The sequence below is a fragment of the Trichosurus vulpecula genome, chromosome 5 (assembly GCF_011100635.1).
Source record: "Trichosurus vulpecula isolate mTriVul1 chromosome 5, mTriVul1.pri, whole genome shotgun sequence".
NCBI classification, from domain to species: domain Eukaryota; kingdom Metazoa; phylum Chordata; class Mammalia; order Diprotodontia; family Phalangeridae; genus Trichosurus; species Trichosurus vulpecula.
The window spans coordinates 26,579,391-26,588,307 of record NC_050577.1 but is presented as its reverse complement, the minus strand read 5'-3'; the positions used below and the strand labels follow the sequence as shown (position 1 = coordinate 26,588,307).

Sequence of the window (8,917 nt, the reverse complement as noted above, 5' to 3'; positions counted from 1 at the left end):
TGTCAAAGTTCTTTTTATACATTACTCAAAAGAAATGCAAAATGTGCAAATTTGGAGAATCCACCCCAAATGTTCACATGGACTCTTTGTGTCCAATCTGTGGTAGAACATTCTGAGCTCAAATTGGTCTGATCAGCCACAGGCAGACACACTGTAACTTGACTTTAGCGTAGTGATGTCATTTTGGTCCTCTTCGAGAATGAAGAACAACAATCACTACCACCATATATGTGTATATACACATACATATATACACGTACACACATGCAAACATATGTATTATCAACATATACACATGTATTTTATATGTGCATGTTATTATATTGCAATATTATATGTTAATATTATAATTTGTTATATATTATTATTTGAAAACAAAGCACACAGACCAATACCAGGGCCCTCAAAAGAAAAGAAAAGGGAGTATGATAGGGGAGCCTGACAAGAGAAAAATCAATTTCAAATGGAGCCATGGATTTCTACCAGTGGGTGGCTCAGACAGTGACTTGGAACTAGAGGCCTCCTTGGGATCATTGGTAGGATAGAAGTCCAAAGAAAGTTTCTGATCTCATTACAGTGGGAGAAAAAGGTATCTCAATGAATTTTCTCCTAGAAACATTTTATACATTATAGTGAGTACTATAGTACTATGCAGCAGTATCAAACTCAAGGAATGTTACATGTGAAATCAATTTTCATTTGCGGGGTGAGAATGTATTTAGAGTTCTAAACCACTGACTTACAAACCTTTGGAACATAACCCATTGGCAAGCTGGGGACTACCCTGAAGTAGTGGACTTCAAATTTCTGTTAAATATAAGTATCTTTTCAACCTAAACATCCCATTTTTGCCTTCTGTTTTATCAAGTTCAAACCAGAGGACGTTATGTGAAATATTTTGAACACAGATAAGAATTCCGTATTTCAAGAGCCAAGTGAGAATGAGGACAGTTGAGCCATTGAACTGACGAAAAAGATACTTTTAAAAAAGTATAATCTAATCAACTGAATGTGGGAACTGCTGAGAAGTAAGAGAAGTGAGTTTTTTGACAACCTCCCAAAACCAACAGATCTGTCAGCCTAAAGTATGGGGAATTCCAGTCTGGGAGGAAAAGCTAACCACTAGAAGTCACCATCTCTGGTGCCTGGTCACTTTTCCCATTTCCTGTTGACTTCCTTGCATCTTGTCAGTCTGTATCACTGTGGAAATAAAGGCTAGAACTAACCACTACTTAGCAACAAATTAACCAGTGTCTGAGAAATAACCAGAATCCAGCACAGTTTGATTTATTGGTTGAGAAAGACAGGGAATTTTTCTGGGACAGTGTGTGGTCTTCAAATAGTAGGGTGATATTAGAGGTTCATAGATTTAGAGCTTAAACGGACTCAGAAGTCAATGAGCCCAGCCCCATATTCTTTTTTTGTGACAGTGGCTGTTCTTGTTTCTCCCCACCTCCCCACTTACCAGTACTTTTTTTCCAATTATATGTAAAGATAGTTTTCAATATTCACTTTTATAAGATTTTGAATTCCAAGTTTTTTTTCTTTTATTCCCCTTCCTCTCTCCCTCCTCCCCCTCCCAAATATGGCAAGCAATCTGATATAGGCTCTACATGTACAATCATACTAAACATATTTTCACATTATTCATGTTTTTAAAGAAGAATCAGAACAAAATGGAAAAACCATGAGAAAGAAAAAAAAAACAAAGAAAAAAGAGATAATAGTATGCTTCGATCTTCATTCAGACTCCATAGTTCTTTCTCTGGATGTGGATAGCATTTTCTATCATGAGTCTTTTGGAATTTGAACATTGTATTGCTGAGAAAAGCTAAGTCTATCAAAGATAATTGCACAATTTTGCTGTTACTGCGTATAATGTTCTTCTGGTTCTGCTCACTGCACTTAGCATCAATTCTTATAAATCTTTTCAGGTTTTTCTGAAATCTGCCTGCTCTTAATTTTTTTATAGCATAATAGTATTCCATTGCATTCATTTGCCACAACTAGTTCAGCCATCCCCCAGTTGATGGGCATCCCATAAATTTCCAATTTTTGGCCACCCCCCAAAACAGCTGCTATAAATATTTTTGTCCATGTGGGTCCTTTTATCATTTTTATGTTCTCTTTGGGGATACAGCCCTAGAAGTGGTATTGCTGGGTCAAAGGGTATGCACATTTTTTATAGTCCTTTAGGCATAGTTCCAAATAGCTTTGCAGAATGGTTGGATCAGTTCACACCTCCACCAACAATGCATTAATGTTCCAATTTTCCCACATCTTCTCTAACATTTCTCATTTTCCTTTGTTGTCAATCTGATAGGTGTGAGGTAGTACCTCAGAATTGTTTTAATTCTCATATCTTTAATCAAAAGTGATTGAGAACACTTCTTCATATGCTTATAGATAGCTTTGATTTCTTCATCTGAAAACTTCCTGTTCATGTCCTTTGACCATTTATCAATTGGGGAATGGCTTGCATTCTTATAAATTTGACTGAATTCTCTATATATTTAAAAAAGGAAGCCCTTATCAGAAACACTGGCTGTAAAAATTGTTTCCCAGCTTTCTGCTTCCCTTCTAAACTTGGTTGCATTGGCTTTGTTTGTACAAAATCTTTTTAATTTAATATAATCAAAATTATCCATTTTGCATTTCATAATGTTCTCTATCTCTTGTTTGCTTATAAATTCTTCCCTTTTCTATAAATCTGACAGGTAAACTATTCCTTGCTCTCCTAGTTTGCTTTATGTCTAAATCACAAATCATGTACCCACTTTTACCTTATCTTGGTATACCGTCTAAGATCTAACCCCATATTCTTACAGAGGAAGCAGCTGAGGCCCAGAGAGATGAAATGATTTATCCAAAGTTACATGTGGCAGGGCTATTCACACATCTTGCCATATCACAGGTGGCAGAGCCAGTAGAGTGCCAGATCTGGGGTTAGAAAGATCTGAGTTCAGATTCAGATTCAGATACTTACTAGCTGTGTGACCCTGAGCAAGTCACTTAACTTCCATCTGCCTCAATACCTTCATATATAAAATGGGGATGAAATAGTACCTACCTATCTGAGTTCTTATGAGGAAAAACGAGATAATATTTGTGAAGTACTTTACAAACTTTAAAGCACTATGTAAATGCTGTTATGGTTTGATTATAGTGTCATCACAAGTGTTATGATCAGTCTAAACTGATTACTACTACCATGCCCTCCTGTTCATGAATTAGCTGGAAGGGAGCATAATTAGGACAGTGACAAAACATTCTAGTTATCCATCATACACTGATCACGTGTGAATTAATCTGACTTTTCTTTTTAAATCTACTTACTAACCAGGGCAGCAGTGTATCCTAGAATGTTACTGATATGGCAAATCCAATATTTCTTGCAGCTCTGGGTTTTACCCTCCATGAAATGGGGTTGTCCCATTTGTACTCTCCCCACCCCATATCCATGACCTTCCTTCACCTAAGGAAGTTGGAGCCTTCACTGTTAGCTCACTTTGGAAGTGAATAATCCTTCTCTAGATTCTCATAGATCCTGCTTGGATCCTCCATGAATCACCAGAATTACTCTAATAGTAGGACAATAGTTGCTTGGGCCCTCTCTCTTTATTGAAGCCAGAAATAGGGACTGGGTCTGTGTTTCTTGGGGGTATGGAGCTCTTGGTGAGTTATTTGCTCTGCCACTATGGTTATGTACTTTTTCTGACATTTGTAGTCTTAGAGAACTGCCTCAAGCCCTGAGAAGTTAAGGGTCTTGCCTAGTCAAGTCACATAGTCTTTATGTTTCAGAGGCCAAACTTGAACCGAGGTATTCCTGGATCCAGGACTGGCCCTCTATCCATTATTCTACACAGTCTCTCACCACTACCATAGTGAAATCATAGGCTTGCCAGAGGTCTATACCAGCATTTCCATTCTGCACAAGGCCGTCCCCATTCTCCCAGCAATTAAATTTAAAAAAAAAAGGAATTGTTACTTTTATATTGCCTTTGTTTCCAAATAGAGATGCAGTGTAATATGGAGAAAGGATAGAGAATCATTCTTGGATTCAGGAAGGCCCAGGTTTGAGTTACACCTCTAGACACATACTGGATGTTTGATCCTGGACAAATCACTTAACCTCTCAGCACCCTAGGTAGCTTTCTAATACTGTAGGGTGCTTTGAAAGTAATGACCTGTATTGGTAGAGGGAGTTGCCTTATATGGGAATACCCTATACTGATGAAATCTCAGATCCAGTTTAACACATACACATACACACACACACACACACACACACACACACACACACACACAATCTCTTTCCCCTACACTACCTTTCCCAGGAAGACATCCTTTGTAACAAAGAATTAAAAGATAATGAGAGAGAGGGAAAGGGTGTGGGGGGGGGGAGAGAGAAAGAGGCAGAGAGAGAGAGAGAGAGACAGAGAGAGAGAGAGAGAGAGAGAGAGTGAGAGAGACAGAGACAAAGAGAGAGAGAGACAGAAAGAGAAAATAAGTTTCTTAGACTCCGTGACTAGAATATAGGGAAGAGTGGGGTACCTCCCACCATGGTTTTGTCCCTTTTCTCTGTCCAGCTTCTGTTTCACTATGGCAGCAAGGGCATACAAAGCATATTACAGGTCTGGGCATCTCAGAGCCAGGGGTAAAAAGCTGGACTGGACAGAAGGAAGAGGACAAAGGAGCTGAAGAGATTCATCTATCTCAATCATTTGTCACCTAGTGGGAAACTGATAGAGAGTCAATTTGCTGTGAACATTGGAAAGAACAGAAGACCTCTGACAGTTCCAGGTGGTTTGTTAAACTTGTTCACCCTGCCCCCTACCAAGTGGCCAACTCTGAACCCATCGACAAGTGACCCTTGGCAGCTAATTCCAAATGCATTTTGCTCTCTGTTGTACAGTATTTCAGTGACAGAACCCAACACGTGTATGTTTGACGAGGCTGGCGGAGGTTAAGAAGGAGCAGAGTATTAAGTTAAGGTGGCTGAACAGCAATGGAAAGATGATCCCTGGCCTTTTCTGATCTCGGGAGGAACTGGGAATTGAGAACTCTGTGTGGTCTTAGAAATCACCTCCAGCTTCCCTCACAGCTGCTGCTGCTTAGGAGAATCCCAGGGAAAGGCAGCAGGTACAGCATCATTTCTGAGTTTTTTCTCTCCCGTCCTCCCTTCCTCAGCATGTCTCTGTGGTTCTCTTAAATGACCCTCGGCTCTAGCTGCCTTAGGTCATTGATGGGAGGAGTATTTATTTTATGTTTTCATCAACAGTGAAATAGTGGATCCTCAATCTGCAGAAGCTGACGTCAGGCTAAGAGCAAGTTACAAGAGTCACCCACTGAAACCCAGTCCCCCAAATCTTCCAAAGAAGCAGATGGAATGCAGCTGAACAAAGGTGAGAAGTGATGTTTTCTTTTTTCCTTCCCCCCTCATCCATTATTCCTTAGAATATTAATACTAGCAGCTGATTGGCTCTTCATTTTGTCTCTCCTGCACAGATACCACCAAATGGCCAAGAACTTTAATGAGGACCAACTGCTTTTGCAGGTTTCATCCTGTCTTTGATTTAGAGAAACGCTGGGGGATGGAGTCTCTACTGAAAAAGGAACAGCAGGTCTCAGTTTTAACAACCTGAGATCCAGTCAAGAGGACAGTGAGGCCTGGGACCCATACTAACATCCTTCTGGACTGGGACAAGTTGGAGAGCCCTCACGAAACCCTCTTCTTGGCATTTAAAATCTTGTATCACATTGTATAAGTTTTTTTAAAAAAAAACAGCTGAGAATTACCTGTATTACTTGGAAAGGAGAAACTCCTGGTTCTAAATTGTTTGCTTGTTTATTTTGCCTTGTCTATTTTCCCCCCTCTCTTCACCCAAGAAATCCTGAATAGGAAATTAGAGTGAAAATGTGGTTTTGTCCTGGAAACAGCTTAACAAAGGCAACAGTTTTATCCCCCTCTCTGAATTTTTAAAGTTATGGTCCTTGAATGTCTTTTGTCGGGATCCCATGACCTCCGACTGCAAGGATCTTATTATCTCCTGGCACAAGGACACTTGAATGAATAAAGGAGGTCTCAGAAAGTGCTTTCAGGGATGCCGTTGTCATTGACCTCATGGCACAGAGTCATCCCTGCCTAGCTCCCGATCTACACTCTGTCCTTACCACCGCAAGTAGCTAACAGCACAGCCACAGAGGCACAAACTGGACAGGCAAACACAAGGAGAAAGACCCCTTGCTAACTTAATTTCCTGGAGCTGTATTAGTCTGACACAGAGTTCTCACCTGGCTCTCTTGATCTCCCTCCCATTAATATTTATGTTCCGTAGTCACATTATGAGACAGCTTAGAACCATGGGCTGGCTCTACTTCTCGAAGGCAGTTCTGTCCAATCTCCACATAGAAGAGAGGCTGGTGCCCTGGCCCATACTCTGGGCAGCAGCCACTGCCTTCTTGATCCACAGATCAATTGCTTTGCCTAAGTATGACACCACCCAGTCATTGATATACTCCAGTATGGCCAGCCCTGTTAATGATTTGGATAATACTGTTCCTAGGGATGATTCGCTGAAAACACACACATTTTTAGACTTTAGCTTGCTTCCAGGAAATGCCTGAGTCATATTTGGTCTGAGTGTTCTGAGTGTGGTTATCAGCTGGAGTTTTAAATCTACTCGAACATGCATGATATTTCAGGTTTCTGTACAATATATGATATGTTCTGCATGGTGTATTAGAATGCGGCGTAAATTGCTGTCTGTGAAATGTGATTTCTGTCCAGTCTTGAAGTTGGGGTAGTGGTGGAGTAATTATACATATAAAAATTGACTTCCAGTCTATAGAACATAAAGTACTGAGTCAGTATGGTGATGTTTGAAATGCCAATTCCTAAGACAAAGCTGAAAGGCTCTATCTGTAACCAATAATGCTGCTCAGTCCCTTGCCAAGATCCTGCTCATTTAAAAGGGTCCTTTCTGAAGAAGTCAAGAATAAGGAGTGATAGGATTTATGGAAATTGTGGTTGTGCTGACTTGCATTATGTAAATGTGCCTGTTTTACAATAAAACACATTTGTTTTCCTTGGCAATGAGATTTCTGTCACCTTCCTGCAAACTGTGTCCTCAGTTGCTTTGTGGGGTAGCTGCCGGTGAGCTCAGCAGTGTCTGACCTGCCAAAGGCATGGCTAAGGGATGTTGGCCTGCTTCTTCTGAAAATTCTCTGGGGCACTCAGTTGTCCAATTAAGGATTGTGCCATCAGCTTGAATCATAGATTACTAGAGCTGAGAGGAACTGTAGATAACATTTAGTCCAACTTGGTCATTTTAAGGATAAAGAAGCCAAAGACTGCATAAATGAAATGAGATGTTGTCCGGCCACTAGTTAAATCATGGCACTGGACAATAGGATTTTCAATCCAGTACCTTTCCCAACTCAGCTTAAAGAATTATCTGCAATTTTCCATTATACACTTCTGTTTTGTCTTCTGCTGCTGTGGTTAACCATGAGTTGACCCATGTGAGCCACAGAAAATCAATAGTCCTTATGGCTCTGTATATGAAAGTCTACCAAAAAGGATGTATGACTATGGGTTGGCCATTAACTCCTTCTTTGCATAAGTTTTGTGTTTTGTAAACCTACTACTGAGAGCTATTTTGTGTGGACTATTGAAATTGGCAAAATGAGATGATTCACATCTGCAAGATACTGCCATTGTTGTGGCTGATTATGTATGCAAAGTAAGGTCTGTCATATCTAGGCAGGAATTATTAACGTTGGGTCCATAAGCTTGCTTTGGTAAAACAAATTTTAACACCTATTATTTCAGTATAAGTGGTTTCTTTGGTAATCTAACTTATTTTTTATGTATTTAAAAGCATTGTGGAAAAGGGTCCATGGGCTTCACTAGATTTACCAAAGGTATCCATGTCCCTCCCTCCCAAACGATTAATAACCACTGTGAGTCTCAGGCAATGTACTAACCTTTGTCTGAATCTTCCCTAAGAAATCTGATCCACTTGAGGAACTGGATGGCATTTCTCCATCTTCTGCCTCATTGGGCACAAAGTCATTCCTCGAACTGCTGATTCAATCCAATAAGCAACTAACTGCTAAACCCCTAAATGTGCCAGGCAGCTTGCTAGGCACTGGGGAAAAAGAGGCAAAGTGATTAGTTCTTGCCCCCAAGGAGCTGTAGGTAATGTTAGGGAGACTGGTGCCCTCTTTAGGACACTTGGAATGAGCCAAGTCATCTCTGCCTTTTGGAATTCCTTGGAATTTGGAATTCCTTCAAGGCTCATCCAGATACTGTCCCACATACAAGGCCTGTCTAGACTCCCTCAGTTCTTAGTAACCCCGCTGCCCAAAGATGATGTATCTTTACTTGTCCATATGTATGCTGTTTTCTTCTAATAGAATAGAAGTTTCTTGAGGGCAGGGACTTTTTCACATTTTTTGTCTTTCTACCCCCAGCATAGCATACAGTAAGTGTTTAATCTATGCTTGCTGATGTACTGAATCCAAATAGGTAACAGCACTGAATATAATAATAATAATGATTAAATAGAATAATAATACATATAAAACACTTCATATACACATCAAAAAATCCAGAACAACAGTACATTTAATTCAACAATGAATTCCATCTGGCTGAGTGAGTAACCACTTCTGCAGCATCATAATTTGGCCTACGGATAGCATGGATTGCTCTAATTTTTTTTTATTTCTATTGATCTTTCTAAATCTCAGTCAGTCAACAAGCATTTATTTAGCAATTACTACATGCCAGTCACTATGTTAAGTGCTAGGGATTAAAAAGAAAGGCAAAAAGTTGTCCTTCCCCTCAAGGAGCTCACTTTCCAGTAGTGGGGACAATATACAGATAATCATGCACATATAAGACACGTCT

The 8,917-nt window shown here is 39.9% G+C and overlaps 1 long non-coding RNA gene across 1 annotated transcript; it reads left to right on the top strand.

The window, feature by feature from the left end:
• Positions 1-4,721: 4,721 nt before the first annotated feature.
• On the top strand, positions 4,722-7,082 carry LOC118849978. The gene is made up of 3 exons (XR_005010446.1): positions 4,722-5,142; positions 5,282-5,405; positions 5,509-7,082. It is a non-coding gene; the product is annotated as an uncharacterized LOC118849978 (long non-coding RNA).
• The last annotated feature ends 1,835 nt before the right edge of the window (positions 7,083-8,917 follow it).